Here is an 18,592-nt window from a genome sequence, read left to right on the forward strand (position 1 = left end):
GACCCACAGCAATGTGGTTGATTCTTAACTGCCCTCCATAAGGGCCTATCAAGCCACTCAGCTCAAGAGCAATCAGAGATGGACAACAAACGCTGGTCTTGCCCACATCCCATGAAAGGATAAAAAAAACGTGTAGGTTCTTGGAGTGTTCGTTTGAGGTTCAAATTGTTATTATTTCAAAGGCAGAGTTTGATAGTCCTTTTTCTTTAAATAACAGCTTTGTGAACACTAGAGGCAAACTCTCTGGATTTGCGAGTGAATGTATGTCCGAGCTGTTCATGGTACCTCTCCTTGATGGTAGCTAGACTCCTTAAATGAGCATTTTATACGTATCCCTCATTTTAAAAATCAGAATAATAATAATGTCAGCAATTCTCAATAATAAGCACCATGTTTGATTCTGGCTGAGCTTGAATTGTTTATTCATTCATTCAGATAGTGAGGGTGTTGCTGACCAGGCCAACATTTACTGTCCTTCCCTAATTTCCCTAGAGGAGGAGTCACCTTCTTGAATACAACTGAGTGGCTTGTTAAGCCATTTCAGAAGTCAGTTAAGGATTAATCGCATTACTGTGGGCCTGGAGTTGCAGACATTTCAAACATGGCATGTATGGCTGATTTCCTTCCTTAATGGACATAAGTGAACCAGATAGATGTTTACAATAGTCCAGTGGTTTCATGGTCATCACTGCGTACTGAACAACAGCAAATTGTTTTTATATAGTCCCTTTAGCATAATGTAATGCCCTGAAGTGCTTCACAGAAGCATTATCAAGAAACATTTGTCACCGAGCACATAAGGAGATATTGGGGCAACTGACCAACAGTTTGATCAAAGATGTAGGTTGTAAGGAGAACCTTAAAGGAGGAGACAGAGGTAGAGAGGCAGAGAGCTTCAGAGAAGGTTTTCCGGAGTTTAGGGCCTTGGCAGCTGAAGGTACAGCCTCCAATTGTGGAATAATTGAAACCAGGGATGCTCAAGAAGCTAGACTCAGAGGAACGCAGGTATCTTGGAGTGTTGTGTGGCTGAAGAAGATTGCAAAAGTAGGAAGGGGCGAAACCATGGGGGAACTGAAAATGAGGATGAGAATATTAAAATTGAGGCATTGCCTCACTGGGAGCCAATGTAGATCAGCAAACTTAGGGGTGATAGGTGAACGGGACTAGGTGCAAGTAAAGACACAGGCTGCAGAGTTTAGGATGACCCTAGGTTTACAGCGGGTAGACCAGCCAAGATTGCATTTGAATAGTCAAGTCTAGAGGTAACAAAGGCATGAATGAGGATTTGAGCAGCAGATGAGCAGGTGAAATCAGGTAATGTTAAGAGGTGAAAACGGTGGTCTTAGTGATGGTACATAGGAAGCCTCGTCTCGGAGTCAAATATGGCACCAAGGTTGCAAACAGTTTGATCCAAGCTCAGACATTTACCAGGGAGAGGAATGGAGCTAGTAGTTAGGAAATGGATTTTGTAGACAATAGCTTTCATCTTCCCAATACTTAATTGGAGGAATTTCTTCTCACCCACTACTGGATGTCAGACAAGATAATTAAAAGACAGTTGCAGGTTCGAAAACATACGCTCTTTTTCAGATAATACCACCAAGTGGCATCATGTAGGAGGGGCCAAGGATAAAAGAGTCATACGGACTCGAAACGTTAACTTGTGTTCCTCTCCGCAGATGCTGTCAGACCTGCTGAGTTTTTCCAGGTATTTTTGTTTTTGCCAAGGATAGATCCTTGGGGAACACCGGAGGTAACACTGCAGGAGAAGGAAGAATAGCCATAGCACGTGATTCACCAGCTACCATTCGATAGGTAAGAGTGGAAGCAGGTGAGAGCAGCTCCACCCAGATGGACGACAGGGGAACGACGTTGGAGGACGGTGTGGTCAACTGTGTCAAAGGCTGCAGGCAGGTGGAAAAGGCTGTAGGCAGGTGGAAAAGGACAAGGAGGGAAAGATTATCTTTGTCACAGTCACATAGGATGCCATTTGCAATTTTGATGAGATCTGTTTCGGTTCTGTGGCAGGGGCGGCAAACCGATTGAAGGGAATTGAACAGGGAGCTCCAGGAAAGATGGACATGGGTTTAGAAGGAGGCAGCGCGTTCAAGGACCTTGGAGAGGAAAGCAAGGTTTGAGATGGACAGTCTCCACCTACTGTGATTTGGACTCTTGTCCCCAGGTCATTAGTCGAGGCTTCTAGATTATTTATCCAGTAAAATTACCACAACATTATCTCAGAAATCTTTATTTCTCATCATTGTCCTTCCTGAGCTATGACTTCACACAGGAGTGTCATGTTGATAGAAGATAAGATCCCTGAATGCATAGTTTAAATCAATTCTGACCTACTCCTCTGGTTTAGCCTTAATTGCTACAGGAGTTGTTCAGCCATTATTCTGTATTAAAGACAATGTCCGAGGTATTCCGGCCCCACCCTGGTGGGACCCACTGCGGGCAATTCGGCATCCCGGCCAAAAGCTGTGACTTTCAGCGGGTCCAGGAAACCCTGGCAGCAGATGGGGCCGGAAACTCCCGCCCCATGTAAATATATATCCATAAAATAAAATTACAATACAATAGACAGGTTGAATGCTGTGTGCAAATATCAGATGAATCAGTGTCACACAAACCGAGCGAGTGTTTAGGCCCGAGTGTCACTAATGATAATATCTGGGCTTTTTCACCATTAGATTGCCAGGGATCTACAATGTAAGCTAAACATCCCAGAAGACAAATACCTTTCCCACCCTCATTTGACTGCCAGATGACAATTTATGTTTCTAAACTTCAAAAGAATCCTGACTCCTGCTACTGTTGCCATGGTTTTAGTTAGAGATGGTACTTGTTTAGCCATTCATCCATTTCTACCACGATGACAGCTAACGTTCAGTATATTAAGGCAAACTCAGGTGCAGAGAGGCATATTTCATTCCGACCAGAATGCTTTAAAGTGATAGGCCAGGTCAAAACCAAAAAAATCTCATATTTGGCATAGTTTGCATTTATTTATTTTTAAAGTCGGATTGGCCTAACATCGCCCAGATTGGGTGTCTGAATTCAGATTCAGTTACCTCTCTAGTGTAAACTCAAATGAATCTGGCTGCAGAACATATATAGGAAAATGATGAGCAAGGACTGACTAGTCCATTGAACTGTCCCACAATGACTGATGGCTGGACCCTCTTGTCTAGATACTTTCAACTCCCCTCCCCTCAACCTCCCACTCTCTGTCCACAGCCACAGCAAATGCAATCTTGTGGATGAGGCAAACTAGGGGGGGAAGAACCCAGGGTCAACATAGGAAAAAATATTTTGGAAAATTCCTGTCTTACTTCCGAGGGCAATTGAAACCAGCCCAGCAGATCATATGGGCCAAGCATTGTCATTGAAACAACTTACCATTTAGAAGAGGCACTCTCTAATGGATTGCCCCTTAAGGGCCAAGTAAGCTGGAAAGGACAACTTGACAAGGTTGAATTTGAAAGCAAGGGCTGGGTCGAGTGTAGGTCTTCGAAAAGTCTGGTCAATTACAGGCGCTGCATGGTAAGAGAAAGTTTGCTATAGTAATGGAATATTATAATTGACAAGCTTGATAAGTAATGGTGCCCATGAAACTATTGTCAGTTGTTGCAAAAACCCACCTGGTTCATTCAAGTCCTTCAGGGAAGGGAACCTTCCATCCTTACCTGCAACATCCTTACCTGTTTTTGTTTTGGATTTCCAGCATCCGCAGTTTTTTTGCTTTTAACCTTCCATCCTTACCGGGTCTGGCCTACATGTGACTCGAGACCCACAGCAATGTGTTTGACTCTTAACCGCCCTCTCAAATGGTGAGGCAAGCCACTTGGTTCAAGGACGATTAGGGATGGGCAACAAATGTTGGCCTTGCCAGCGATGCCCACATCCCATGAAAGAGTTTTTTTTTAAAATTGAGTGCCAGTGTTAACCTTTGAGTGCCAATGACTTCACAGATGCCCCAAAATTGCAGCCTAGTCTATCTTGGATCTGAGCTTTTTAGACCTGCATTGTAGTGGTTGAGTTTGTTGTTGAGCTCAGAGGTTACCTTGCTCACTGCTGAATGCACTATTCAATGAGCCCACCTCCAGGAACTGCAAAAGACGTTAATTTGCTGCCTCTTTGTTTTAAAGCATGGCAGGAAGGCCATGACAGAATTGCAGCACTCAGGAAGACCTCCACATTTAATGTCTATCAGCAGTGGTCAAAGTGACCTTAGGCCCTCAACTGCTTTATGGGCCAAGTTCCTCCTGGGCTTGCACTGGGGTTGTCCACCAGTTTTTTGCTGCACACAGACCACCCATGCATTATTTAGTAGCACCAAACCGTACATAACATCCTTGACAACTATCACCGTGAAAGGATATAGACAGGCTGGTGGGATGGACAGGCACGTGACAGAGGAAACTCAATGCTGAGAAGAATGAAGTGATGCATTTTGATAGGAAGAATGAGGAGAGGCAACATGAAATAAGGGTACAATTCTAAAGGGTGCTCAGAAACAGGGGATCCTGGGGGTATATGTGCACCAATCATTGAATGTGACAGGACAGGCTGAGAGAGTAATTATAAAAGCACATGGGGCTCTGGGCTTTGCATGGCCTGAGATTATGGGGAAGGCAGCTCCAATCATGTTTTTAATCAAGTTTTATAAGCACCTGAAAGAGAAAACATTCACAGGGCTATGGGGAAAAGGTGGGTGAGTGGGATTAGTTGGGTTGCTCTTGAAGTGAGTTAGCACAGATGCAAAGGACGGAATTACCTTCTTCTATGCTGCAACCACTCTATAATCCTTTGAGTGGAATTTGACTGTTCCCTGCTGGTGGGTGTGAATTGTGGGGTGGTGGGGGCTTGCAAAATGCATCCCGTGGCCTGCCTGCCAACTATCTTCCCTCCCCTGACCTGTCTCTCATTTTACGGGGGTGGGGTGGTGGTGGGTCGGTAGAGGTGTCTGGCGGCCTGCTCTTGGGCCTATTGAGACCTTTAGGTGGCCCGTTACTGGTTAATTTACCCATGGCAGAGTGGAGGCCCACGCCAGGTGGGTAGCCCTATACCTTTTATTGAGCAAACTGGTGTCAGGCAAGAAGCCGGGGGGTAGGAGCCTATCAGAGGCCTTCCTCTATGGTCATACTCCCACCTTTTCATCTCCACATGGCCTCCCAAATGACCCTGCGCCCTTCGTCTCCCTCGCTGGGCCTTGCAAGCTAGGCCCTGCTGAAACCCCGGGCTTACCTTCAGTCCGGCCTCCATTAGTCCCTCTTCTTCGGGGACAATCTGTGGTCCCAGCAGTGGCCGCTGCTGAAACCTGGCGCCGCTGGGACTGCAGAATTAGATTGGCCGGCAGCTCTCTGAGGCAGAACTTCCTCCCCAGGTGGGGACGGGAGTCTCAACCTTTGGCAATTAGCGCCCCGCCAAGCATTGAATGGCAACGGGGCAGCCGCTATCAGCCGCGATGTGTTCCCTGCCAACTCTTCAGGAGGCAGAGCTTACCATCCAGAAAACCCTGCCTAATGTGATTCTATACTCTAACAACTCCTAATGAGAAGAACAATAATAATCGGCAATATCACAAAAACTTACTACCTGCCCATTATCACACTGCTGTTGGTGGAAAACTCCACAAATTGGCTGCTGCATTTCCTTAAATTACAGCAATGACTTGTGGCTTGGTGTCAACTTTAGTTTGACAGTCTCTCCTGCGAAGCACCTAGAGATGTTTCACTGTGTTAAAGGTGCTATATAAATGCAAACTGCTGTTCTAGAAAGCAGAGAAGACTTCAGAGGTTCAAACATTGAGAGGCTGAGTCTTGCAAGGTGCACTCGAGCCTCATATTATTAATAGATCGTTGGCCACAGGGCCAGCACAATGCAGAAAATCTTTTCCCCCCCAACTCTACTGAGACGGATGCTCCAGTGGTGAGGAGCACCAGCCACAATGTGCTAACTACTTGATGGAGGTCATTAAGATTATGTAAGGGTTTAATCATGGAGAAGGACAAAAAATGTTTTCATTTATGGGGGCGGATGTTAATTGTATATTAATTGAATATTTAATTGCATTCAGGTGGTGGGTATTAACTGGGCACTCACATGGGCTCCTATAAATAAGAGCAGACTGAAACTGTGGTTGTTGCAGCTGACTGTTTGTAATGTATATCTCTGTAGATAAAAGCGTATAAAGCGTGTGAAGGTTAGGTGCCCGTTCCATTCTTCACCGCCTTATTTTGCGGAGACCCGAACTCGCAGCCATCAGTCTAAGATTGTTACTGATGCGCCCAGTAGAGAACTCTGGAGAAACCCCTGCACCCAGGAGTTAGAATGTGGAACCTGCTACCACAAGGGGTAGATAAGGCAAAAAGCACGGGTGCACCTCAGAGGAAGCTAGATAAACATATGAGGGAGAAAGGAATGGAAACTCTTTCGAGTTATCAACAGTCACAGATTGCAACTCTTTCGAGTACAATCACAGTTCTTGGTTTCCGGGAGTGGGACGTGAACCCACAACCCTCTGATTCAAAGGCAAGGGTTCTATGAACTGAGCCACAGCTGACACCTCAAATTAAGAAGATGTAACTCTTTCGAGTTATCAACAGATCACATGTAACTCTTTCAAGTACATTCACAGTTCTTGGTTTCCAGGAGTGGGACATGAACCCACAACCCTCTGATTCAAAGGTGAGGGTGCTATGAACTGAGCCACAGCTGACACCTCCCAGAAAGGAATGGAAGGTGAAGCTGATAAGGGTGAAATGAAATCGAGTGGGAGGAGCATTCTGTGACGCATAAACACCAGCATTGACCATTTGAACTGGATGCCCTGTTTCTGTGCTGTACATTCCATGTCATTAGGCCTTTTCTCTGCTCTCTCAACTAGAAATTTCATTCAGATATCTCTATTCGATTTGTCAAAGTAACTCCCGCTGTATTTGCAAGGTTGAGTTTTCTACAGTAGTCTCTGAATAGTGCATACCACGGTTTTTAATCCCTTAACTATGCTAGTCAAGCAAAGTGATTGCATGAAGTGGGGATTATTGGTGTGTCATTTACCTGCTACATTATTATATGTGTCAAACCTACCATGCCTTGCATTTGAAAGTCTAAATAGTTATTTTTTTGCATGCAGGTACAAATGGGGTTCTGATTTCAGAGTGTTTGACGTTAGCGTGCACTTTGGTGAGGATATGGAAAACATGCGCGGCATTCGATTCCTCCATCACTCAGAGCTAGGTTTTAAATCTGGATCAGTCCGATAGGATGAAAATCTCTCTTTGTTTGTTGTGGAATAATAGGAAGCCAAAAAAAAAACCTGTGGAAGCTGGAAATCTGATATCAAAACAAAAGGATTCTGCAAACATTCAGCTGGGCAACCAGTATCTGCCCAGGGAGCAGAAAATGGGCTTGACTATTTTACAGGGGGAATTGCAGGGAGAGGGCATGTGTTCCCCAAAGCAGGTGACACACCCAAGACGTCCAGGGAATGTGGAGGCCTGGGCGACCTGACTGGGTTGATGTTGTGCAGCGGGAAGGCATGGAGACTCTGGGGATTGTGTGATGGAGGGATGGTGTGAAGTGAGGTCCAAGGCCTCCTGGCCCACAAGAATGCCAAAAAAAAGAAATGATAGGCTTAGTTGTCTAAGTCTCGTGTCCCCCCTTCTGACAGGTCCAGGCTGAGGGGCAACCCGTCACTGCTCCCCCCACTTGACTGCTCAGGCCTTGGGTTAAAATTGCACTTTGGGTCCTGATTATATCATCGGGCCCCGATCTGCGTCTTTCAATAAGGCAAGGCCAACGTGGATGGTTGTCCTGCTCTCGTACTCCAAGTAGCAAGTTGAGATCAGGATCTGAGAAGGGGTAAACTGGTTTAGTTCAGGCAAGGAAGGATGGTTAAAATTGGAACCAATATTTCAGGGGTGGATATCTTTCAGAGAAAGAAATAATTGTATTATCATGGTCCTTTTTATGGCTGCCAGGCATTGCAAAGCACTTTATAGCCAATCTAGTGTAGTGTGTACTGTGAAGTGTAGTCACTGTTGTAATGTAGGAAACACAGCAGCCAATTTGCACACACAAACAACAATCTGATAATTGTTACAATCCCCATAGAGTCCGATAACTTTTAAAAAGAAATTCGAACTTCCAGCGAATGTCTAAAAGGATCACACAACAGGATTTTGAGTTTTAAGACTTTTACTGTAACACACAAATTAAAAGCAAATTTGATGAAACACTATTTCAGTGGCAATTTATATTCCAAACTATAGAAAAATATTCCCCTATTTAACATATAAAATCTCCCTCTATAGTTATACTTTACCCTGTTTCCCCAAGTAGACACTTCATTCTCCAGGAACCAGTCCAAAGTGATACTTAGCTCCTTTTCCCTTTTCCAGCTGGACAACTTCCAATACCCAAACTGACTTTCATGGTGTGGGTTACCCTGGACCTATATCCAAAGCTAGGCGAATCTTCCAGCTTCACTCCAGCTCTTATGACCTTGCTTTCTTCAATCCAAATGTGATGAACTCCCATGATGAACAATACAGCCTTGCTGCCTCTATAAGCCCTGCTCTCTCTCTCTCTCAGATTCTTGCAGACCGACCCAGTCTGTGAGGTTCAGTGATAATTTTAGGGAAACCTACAATGGCTTCCTATGGATTCTTCCCCTCTCAAAGCCCATTTCATGGCAATGTGAATCATATGGTCCTTGTTTTCAGGTAGAAGTGATAATTAGCTATCCTCCATACTCCAAAGGCTATTCTATCTTGGAATTAAATGGACAGTTTAAAGTATTACAAAAATTAACATTCCTAACACCTCTTGGTTATGGGGCTTGGAGACTAAGGCCTAAATGTTCACATAGGAAGAGAGGCTCTCCATTGTAGCAAAAATGGTGCCAGATGTCCAAATCTGGAAGTCCTGCCCCCAAACTCACCGCACCCACACCCACCCCCACCATTTTCGCAGTGGGGGGTGCAAATGGGGGTGGCTTGCATTTTGGACAGACGAGTTTCATGGAGACAGCTGCTCATGTAAAATTGCAGCTGCCTTCAGTCAGGACTGATTTTCATAAGGAGCTTGTGGTAAATATGACTTGTGCTCATGAGAACTGGTGGAAGCAGGTCTTAAGTTTATGGAGTTACTTGCAGAGATAGGTACACTTTGGGAGAGGTAGCGTACCCTTTTGGATATGGCCAAGGACATCTTTGGGGGAGAGGTAAGGTGCACTTTTGGAGAGGTAAGATGCCCTTTGGGAGAGGTCAAGTGCCATTTGGGATTGTTAAAATTAAAATTAGACATGAATGTGCATAAAAAATGGATAAACTCAATCAAACTGTTAAGCTCATTGGAACTGTTAAGCTGTCAAGGGAACTGTCAAGTTGTCAGTGGATTTAAATCTCCTGGCCTTTAAAGTAACAATTAATTTCACAACCTATCATTGTCACAGTGGGTTCACAGTTTGTTGACAGTTTTAAGTACTTATAACGTATTTAATGTGGGTCTGTGAATACAAATGCTTATTGTTATAAGGGATTAAGTAGCTGAAGGAATTTAAATGTAATGAATGGGTTCATTATCAATGAGTGTTTTTTCTTAAATAGTGAATTTATCAATAGAAACTTAGAACTTTATTTTATTTCCTCTCTGCATGGCTCCTGAAGTTCCCTCACCCCCACCCCCACCCCACTCCCCATGGTGGATATTGTGTAAGTTGTCATAGAGGGTGTAAGGGCAAAGGATGGTCCATGAGGGCATGAGTTGGCACTAAGTTGGCAGAGGGGTTATAAATTGTCCTTGGGGTGGTTGGGGCATGGGTTAATAGAGGGTATGGGGGCCATGGGGGGAGTGGGTGAGGGGCATGAGATGGAATCAGTTGGCATAGATTTGGCATGGAGCATGTTTGGGGGTGAAGAGATGAGGGTTAGAGGGCTGTTTTTTGTGTTATTGTTCTTTTGACAAAATGCCGGTCACCCAGCCAGCCTCCACACCTGGTGCTGCCTGCAAACTGTTTCCAGGGATGGCAGGCTCAACTCCTAATACGCTCCGCACCCCTCAGAATGAAAATCAGAACTTTCAGGGCAGTTTTTTAAGAGTTGGGTTTGCAAAGCTAGGAATTCTCCCGACTCTGAGCTCCTGACTCAGGAGCGAAAATTCAGGCCTAATAGTTTACCACCATCAACCCAGCTGCTCAGACCACTGTTTCCAAGTGCGAACATCTTGCACCTTATTCTCAGTAAATCACCCTGGGACCCCTTTAACCTTTAACAAACCACTAAGGCTTGTTGTGAGCAGAATTCAGAACAGGTCACATGACCGCCTTCATTCCTCCATTTTACCCTAAATTAAAGACAGGGTCCAAATATTGACAATCCTATAAAGCCTCACTTTTGTAACATAGCAACTTGGTAATGTGCTTTTTGTGATGCTGATTGACAAACATATATTGGCCAAGATAGCAGGGATCACTCCTCTGTTCGTCTTTGAAATAGTGTCATGGAATTTTTTATGTCCTTAATGTCTCATCCAAAAGATGGCACCTCTGATAGTGCACACTCCTGCAGTGTCTGTCTAAAATTTCATGCTTGACTCTTTGAGTGGGACTTGAACCCACAACCTTCTGATTCAGAGGCAGAAGTACTACCCACTGAACCACAGCTAACACCTGACTTGGGAGGCATTACAGATAATATTATGCGAGGGGATGGGGAGAATGGAGAAGGGGGTGCAAATAATACAGATATCATTGGAAGCCTGATGTGTAGCTGGCACCAATAACCCAGGTTCCTTTGAAAAGAAGAAAGCAGGTTGGCACCAATGATGCCAATTGACCCACAGTCATCATGGCATTATGACTGGGTCCCCACTTCAAGTACGAACCCCCTCTCAGTTACTTGGGCCAGTGGCTTAAATGATTTGCACCCAAAAGCTCATGGCTGCTGCCACTGACCCTGGGGAAGGCCTTTGAGCCTATGTGGAGAAGTAGATCAAGAGGAGGACTTTGGAGCTTCAGTGATACATCTGGGACACCTGCAGCTCCAGCATAAGAGGTTGAATGGAGTGGTGCCATGCAGGGGGATGGTTGGTACCCTGCACCCCTCCTCAGAAACATAATGAAAGAGACTCTCACAATTCCCCTTACAAGGGAGTAAACCTCCTTAAATAAAATTCCCACCTCACCTTCAGGGGGCAGCAGCCACCAACCTCCTCTCTCTCCTCTCTGTGGTGGGTTCAATTTATGCCAAGAATACCAGCTTTTGGGTTTAGGCTAGGTGGCTTTAAGCTGAAGGCATGGGAGTGCCAGCCCTCAACCCCACACCCTATAATATGTGTCAGGAAATATGGATGGTTTTAAGTAAGATGTATTTGTATTTGTGGATATTAGGAAGAAGATATAGCTTTAAGTTTAATTTACATTTTTTTTTTACTTGTGAGTTAAAAGGGTGACACTTGGGCCTAGTTTCATTTAGAATTTTCTCTGTGAGGTGAAGACAGCAAATCTGAAGCTTTGTTTGTTTCCCTGCATTTTTAATAAGGTTTACGACTCTTGAAGTGGTTTAGGAAAGTTAAGACAAAGTAGAAATAACTGGGCTGTTGCCTAGCAACAGGAGGCCCACACAGAAAGACTAGAGAGAAACAGAAAGCAGTTTGAGTTTGGTTGGTCTGTGGATACCATAGGGTGAGAAAGATGGACAGGAGAGGGAATTGCAGAGAGCAGATTCCTCAAAAGAACAAAAGAAAGTCCCAGAAACCAGGGAGTGGGGACAAAAGAAAATCTCAGGAAGTCAAGTCAAGGAATAAGAACAGGAATTGGGAACATGTCCTGTTCAGTGGAAGTGGAAGCAGAGGGAAAGGCTCCAAATTAAAGAGTGAAGGCTGCGGGGAGCAGAATCAAGGCAAAGTGGGCCTGTGAGAAGCCAGAAGATCTGAGGAGACAGCCAAAGGTTCGTGACTCCTTACTATGGGCATGTGAAGCAGTGGTGTGCTGTTGGCACGGCTGAGTTTCTGAGAGTGGGTGGCAGGTGAAGACCACAACTTGCCTATGGACTGTATACTTACTGTGAACATTAGAATATAAAATAAATCTTGTAACTTGTGTTATTCTTACAAATCTGTATATATCTGTAAAGGTACGGTTGTGGGTGAAGGAGTAGTGTAATCTAGTTCATCTTTTTCTTGTTTAATAAATATTTTATTATTTTGTTAAAGGCTCATCAGCTGACTCCTGTGACTCTCTTCAATAACCGCCCTCCACGTTTCTAAACAAAAAATAAAAGTTAGGATCTGTCAAGCCAGGTTCTACCCAGGGATCTGACCTGTCCAGTAGTAACATCAGCTGAGATAATAACACATGGGTGCTCAAATTAAGGGGCAGATGGATGCTCCAGGCCCTACTGGGCTTCACGGGAATCCCCAAAAACAAAAACCAGATTGTTGCTGTTTTCCATGAGCTTTTCTGTAGGGCTCCCCTTGAATTTATGGCCAGAGACTGGCAGGGCTTCCAAAAGAACTTCGGCATTTTTAAACTGCAAATAGATTTAAAACCTTTACAATGATAGCAAAGGGAGGAATTTTAGACAAATGGGTGAAGTGCTAAGATTGTATCACCTCTCAGTGTAACTTGAAGGCCTGAGTTGCTAAGGGCCTAACCTCACTAACTTAGCAAACTCATCAAAACTGACATTGATGGTGGCTGATATCAGGAAATATAAGACTCAGGCTGATGCTCTGGGGAAGTTCTTCTGAGGTAGAGATTGGGATGAATTGCAGCTGCAAACTAAGCAATTATAACATCAAAATCTATTTTACCTCAAAACTGCCTAATCTTTTCACCATTGTATAATACAAAAAGAAAGCTCAATGGTATAAATATGAAATTTAATAGCTAATGTCCATCTGTCAAACTTCTCCACCAATAGATTGCTCCTTTTTATCATTGAAGGAGATAGATTTTAAATTTGCTTGTGTGTGTGTGTCTGCGTGTGTGTGAGAAAGAGTACTTTGTGTTGATCATTGCTGAAAGCAAAACAATCCCTCAAGGCAATGTGAGGAAAAATCTGTTTCTTTAGCAAAAGGAGAGAAAGAATTTGCATTTATATTTGTTCTTAATTTTTTCATGGGTTGGGTGGGCATTGCTGGCAAGGCCAGCATTTGCTGCCCATTCCTAATTGCCCTTGGAATGAGTAACTTATCAGGCCGTTTCATTGCTGCGGAGCCACATGTAGGCCAGACTGGGTAAGGATGGCAGATTTCCTTCCCTAAAGGGCAACAGTGAACCAAGGGCAACAATGAACAATGGTTGTCATGGTCACCATTAACAAGACCAGTTTCATACTCCAGATTTATTAATTGAAGTTAAGCTCCACCATGGTGGAATTTGAACCCACATTCCTAGAGGATTAGCCTGGGCCACTAGATTCTAATCCAATGACATTACCACTACACTACTGTTGTAGGGTAGCTGAGTTGTTCTATTAATGATGGAGTTGATCTGCAGACACTTCTTGGGTGGAAACATTAAGTTTATTTACAATATACTCAGCAGCAACTACACGTGTGCTTTCAACTCCAACTCTACCTCTACACTGACTGCTGAGGTAGCCCGAGCTACTCTCCTATTGGTTACTACAGATCATGTGATCTTCCTTAACAAATATTATTCTTAAAGGTACATTAAACACTAAATAAAACTATAGTTACTACATTCCTTTCTCTTTAACTCGACGATACATATTATAGTTACAAGTACATATGTTTCAAGACAACATGATGTTTACACTGGGTAAGGAATTTACAATTTCAGTCTTTCAGGTGGTTTTCTTGGTACATGTGGAATGTCGCAGCTCCACAACTTCAGATTCTTGGTCAGGAACCTCCTTTTCTGGAGTCGCCTGGACATCAGGTGCATTTGTGGGCCCTTGCAGTTCTGTATCCTCAACTCTTACAGGAACATCAGACATTTCAGCCCTGGGTTGATTATCCTCAACAGGAAACGCAGACCCGGTCATGATCACTAGCGGAACCAAATCTTGGTGATTTGTCTCTCACTTCCTTAAATGGTCCACATGTTTACAAATGATCTGACCTTCCACCTTCACGTGGTAAGATAGAGGTCCAGTCACCGCACTTATTTCACTCGGCAACCACTTTGGTCCTTCCCCGAAACTTATCAGGTATACCAGCTCTCCCACGGTAAATTTCCTCTCGCAACTATGCCATTTGTGTCTAGTTTTCTGGCTTTCCTGAATCCTTTCCACCTTACCCTCTAAAGTCGGCATTATTAAGCTCAATCTCGTCTAGAGACGGTGTTTCAACAATAACTCCATAAGGGTGACACCTGTTGTTGTGTGAGGGGTGGTCCTGTAATGAAAAAGAAGGCGTGCCAACTTGGTTAGCTTTTTCATGCCTGCCTTGAAAATTTGAACCATCCTTTCGGCCAGTCCGTTTGAGGAAGGGTGGCACGGTGCAATTTTCACGAGTGATACCGTTGAGGCTGATAAACCGTTGAAACTCAGCTCTCGAAGATGCCGTGCAATTAACGGAAACGACTACTCCTGGCAGTCCGTGAATGGCAAAACTCTGATGTAGTTTCTCAATTGTAGCGCCCGATATTGGTGACTTCATCTCATATACACACAACCATTTTGAATGGGCATCGACAATGAGCAGAAACATTGTTCTCAGGAAAGGTCCAATGTAGTCAATGTGTAACCACACCCAGGGTCTACCTGGCCACTCCCATGGGTGTAATGGAGCTGTCACTGGCAACTTCTGCAGTTGCTGACATTGCCCACAGTATTTCACTAAACTGTCTGTTTTGCCATCCATCCCAAGCCACCATCGATAGCTGCGTGTTATGGTCTTCATTCGGGAAATTCCTGGATGGGCGCTGTGTAGTTTAATTAAAAGTGGCTCCCTTTCCTTTGGAGAAACTATCACTCGTGCTCCTCACAATAAGATGCCATCCTGGCTGGTTATTTCATGTCTTCTGTTGAAGTACGGTTTCATTTAATCAGATACGGGCTCCTGTGACCAACCATGTCGCACTTGTTCTCGTACCTTAGATAGGACTGGGTCCCGACTTGTCCACTCTCTGATCTGTCGAGCAGATACCAGTGAGGAGTCTAAGAAATTTAACAAGTTCCTGTGGAACTGGGACATGCTTATCATTTTCTTGTAAAGGCAAACGACTAAGGGCATTGGCGTTTGCGATTTGATTGCCAGGCCTGTGTACGAAAGTGTATTCGAATGCTGCCAGAATTAAAGGCCATCGTATTTTTGCTGAGGCTATGGGTGGCATAGCCTTGTCCTCACTAAACAATCCTAGCAATGGTTTGTGGTCTGAAACAATTGTAAAATGGCAGCTGTGTACATATTAGCGAAATTTCTTGACATCAAAGATGATTGACAGGCCTTCTTTTTCTATCTGTGAGTATCCCTTTTCCGCTGTGCTGAGCGTTCTTGATACATAACCTACTGGTCATCGTCCATCCGATGAGAGAGCACTGCTCCCACTCCGTAGGGAGATGTGTCACATGTCAGCACCAATTCTTCCGTCTGGTCATAATGCACTAATAGATTGGACGAGTGCAACAATTGTTTCACCTTTCTGAAAGCTTCTTCTGGGGCACCTCCTAAGACCAACATTGGTTCTTTTTGAGTAGAGAATGCAGGGGGGGCAGCACTGTAGACAAATTGGGTAAGAACCACCCATAATAGTTGATCATTCCTAGGCGTGATTTGAGATCTGAGGTGCTTTCTGGCGCAGGCGCCTCTCTTATGGCCCTCACTTTCTCCTCAACCAGGTGGAGACCCTACGAATCTACCCCATGACTCAAGTAGATTACCTCCCTTGCTTGGAACGTGCTCTTTTCTTTTATTAAACGCTTGCCAGCTTGCAAGAAACATTTTAAGACTTCTTCTAAATTTGCCAAATGCTCTTTTTCAGTGAATCCTGTCACCAATACATTGTCTAAATAGACTACAATGCGGGGCAGTCCCTGCAGTAAGCTTTCCATTATTCTCTGAAAGATAGCATTAGCGGAGGAGGCACCAAAAGGCAATTGTATATATTGGTACCCTTCGTGGGTATTAATTGTGGCAAATTCCCTGGAGGCATTATCCAACTCTAGTTGCTGATAAGCATGACTCATGTCAAGCTTTGTGTACATTGTCCCTCCTGCCAGCTTGGCATACAGGTCTTCGATTTTTGGAATGGGGTGCCTATCTAGCTTAACAACTTCATTGACCGTCAGTTTGTAATCTCCACAAATTTGGACACTTCTGTCTGGTTTAAGGATGGGGCTATGGGTGATGCCCTTTCTGAGAACTGAACAGATTACATAACATCCAGATTCTCTAGTCTGTTCAGTTCAATGTCAACTTTTTCTCGCAGGGCATATGGTACCGGTCTCACCTTCATGAAAAGAGGGGTTGCTTCCGGGTACACATGAATCTTGTCCTGTAGGCCCTGGATTTCCCCCAGTTCGTCCTTGAAGGCGGTGGTGTACTTTCTAAGTAGCTCTGGTAGCCCACTTGCTCTCAACTGGAAAATTTCATTCTAACTTAATCTCCTTTAACCAATTTCGCCCCAGGAGTCTTGGCCCTTCACCTGCTGCCACCATCATGGGTAGCTTTGCCGATTGGCTTCCATAATCGACAGTTACTCTGCTTATGCCTTTTACATTGAATGTCTTCACCCATATATGTTTTTAGTTTGGCCGCTGTTTCTTCTCAACTTAATTGATGTTCACCATCATTTAAATATCTGAAGATATGTTCTCAAATGACTGTAGTGGAAGCTCACATGACCACTTCCATTCTAATAGGTTTGCCATTTACTTTCACTGTTGACAAATATTGGTTCTGTCTTTACAACTTTCAGATTAAACAACAAATAAATGTCTGAATTTGTTGTTTCAGGCTCTTCTACATTGTCTATTTCATCGGGCTTCTTCTTTTGTTTACAAGCCTCTGCCTGAATCTTTCCTTGCATTGCCTCATTATATGTCCATTTCTGTGACAATAGTAGCATTCGATTTTTTTAAACTGCCAATCGCTAAAAGATTGATTGTTTCCGCCTCTATGAACATTATTCTTTGATTTTGCTGCTAAGTTATTTTTCTTTATTCTTCAGCTAGTGGGGGCTGTTTCCCGCTTCTTGGCAGAGTCTCACTTTTTCGCGCCTCTTTCGGCTGAGGTTTCCCGTCCAATGTGGAGGACAGCACCATTTTGTACACCCTGAATCTCTCACAGCGCTTTCCATGGCCAGCGCTATCTGTAGCGCCTCCTTGAAATCCAGATTCACTTCGGACAATAATCTTTTCTGAATAGTGTCCTCTTTCACACCACACGCTAAACAATCTCTGAGCTCCGAGTCGCTCAGAGTCGTACCCAACATGAAGTGTTCTGTTAGCTTCCTCAAATTTGCCACGTAGCGTGGAATTGCCTCACCCAGGGCTCTATTTTTTTAATTGAACCTGAACCTCTGCACCGTGACCAAGGGCTTTGGTTGACAATGACCTTTCACAGTAACAGTGCGAGGTGCAGAGTCAAAGTTGATTTTACCCTCGTTGCCAATTGTGGTGTCTCTACGGAGCAGACTGGTTTCATCAAGAAACAGTTAAACTTTATTACAGAGACGTTTTCAGCGCTTGCACATCCTGCCAGATTGCTCATTAGAAAAGCCCTCCCCCTGCAGATTGCCTGTGCTAAGAGCTCACTGGTCAGAGCCCCTGAAGTATATCACAGGACCTGTGCTTGACAGGAGGGAGTGACTATACATCCAGTTACCACAGAAAGGCACTATATAAATGCAAGTCCTTCTTTTCTTTTCTTCAATCGTTCATCATGTGCTCCTGAACTTCACTGGAATTTCTCACTCACACGTTCATTCCTATTTTTGTTCAAAGGGCAAAAACAGGTGTAGTTCTGTGCACCTGACGACAAAGAATAAAATCAGGGCATGCACACATCGAGGCAATCCCTCCTTGTGAGCTCAGACTGGATTTAAATTAAAGGTGTGCACTGCCAGGGAATTGGATTAATAAACAGAAATCAATAACTCCAAGACAGGGGAAGAAGTAATGCAATATTGAAAAGTGCTTGTTATTCATCTTGCACTTGGGAATTTTGTATGTGCGTTGCATGATTTTGCTTAGGCAGCAAAACAGTTGCTCAATATGCAGTGGTTGTTTAAACATCAGCCACACACACACACTCACAGCAAGACCTGGATATTGCCAGGAACTCGGAGAGATGTTCCGAAGTGGGTGTAATGGATTTTATGTGCTGCGTGCTCAGACATCTGCTGGAGAGTAAAGAAGAGAAACAAATAGGGCAAAGGAGCAAATTTTCCTCTTTCAAAAAGATAGAACTTTATAGTGCCCTCTCCATGACCTCAAGACGCTCAAAGACACCTCATCGCTGACTAAATGCTTTAGAAGAGTGGCCAGTCTTGTATTTGGGAAGTGCAGCAGCCAATCTGCATGCAGCAAGCTCACTCAACCATAAGTGCTGGCCGGCACTCCCCTTCTCTTCTTTAAACAGCACCTTGGGGGTGTTTTATATCCACCTGAAA

General features: G+C 44.2%; 1 long non-coding RNA gene across 2 annotated transcripts in view; it reads right to left on the bottom strand.

Moving 5' to 3' along the window:
• Positions 1 to 13,917: 13,917 nt before the first annotated feature.
• The window catches only part of LOC144682396 (uncharacterized), a 58,377-nt gene continuing 53,702 nt past the window's right edge, over positions 13,918 to 18,592 (bottom strand). Inside the window, exon 3 of one of the 2 annotated variants that reach the window (XR_013577022.1) lies at positions 13,918 to 14,373. This is a non-coding gene — a long non-coding RNA (uncharacterized LOC144682396). Of the gene's footprint in view, positions 14,374 to 14,842; positions 15,112 to 18,592 lie in introns of those variants that run through there. The other variant, XR_013577021.1, reaches the window with a different exon arrangement.

This window comes from Cetorhinus maximus, chromosome 7 (genome assembly GCF_964194155.1).
Source record: "Cetorhinus maximus chromosome 7, sCetMax3.hap1.1, whole genome shotgun sequence".
Lineage (NCBI taxonomy): Eukaryota > Metazoa > Chordata > Chondrichthyes > Lamniformes > Cetorhinidae > Cetorhinus > Cetorhinus maximus.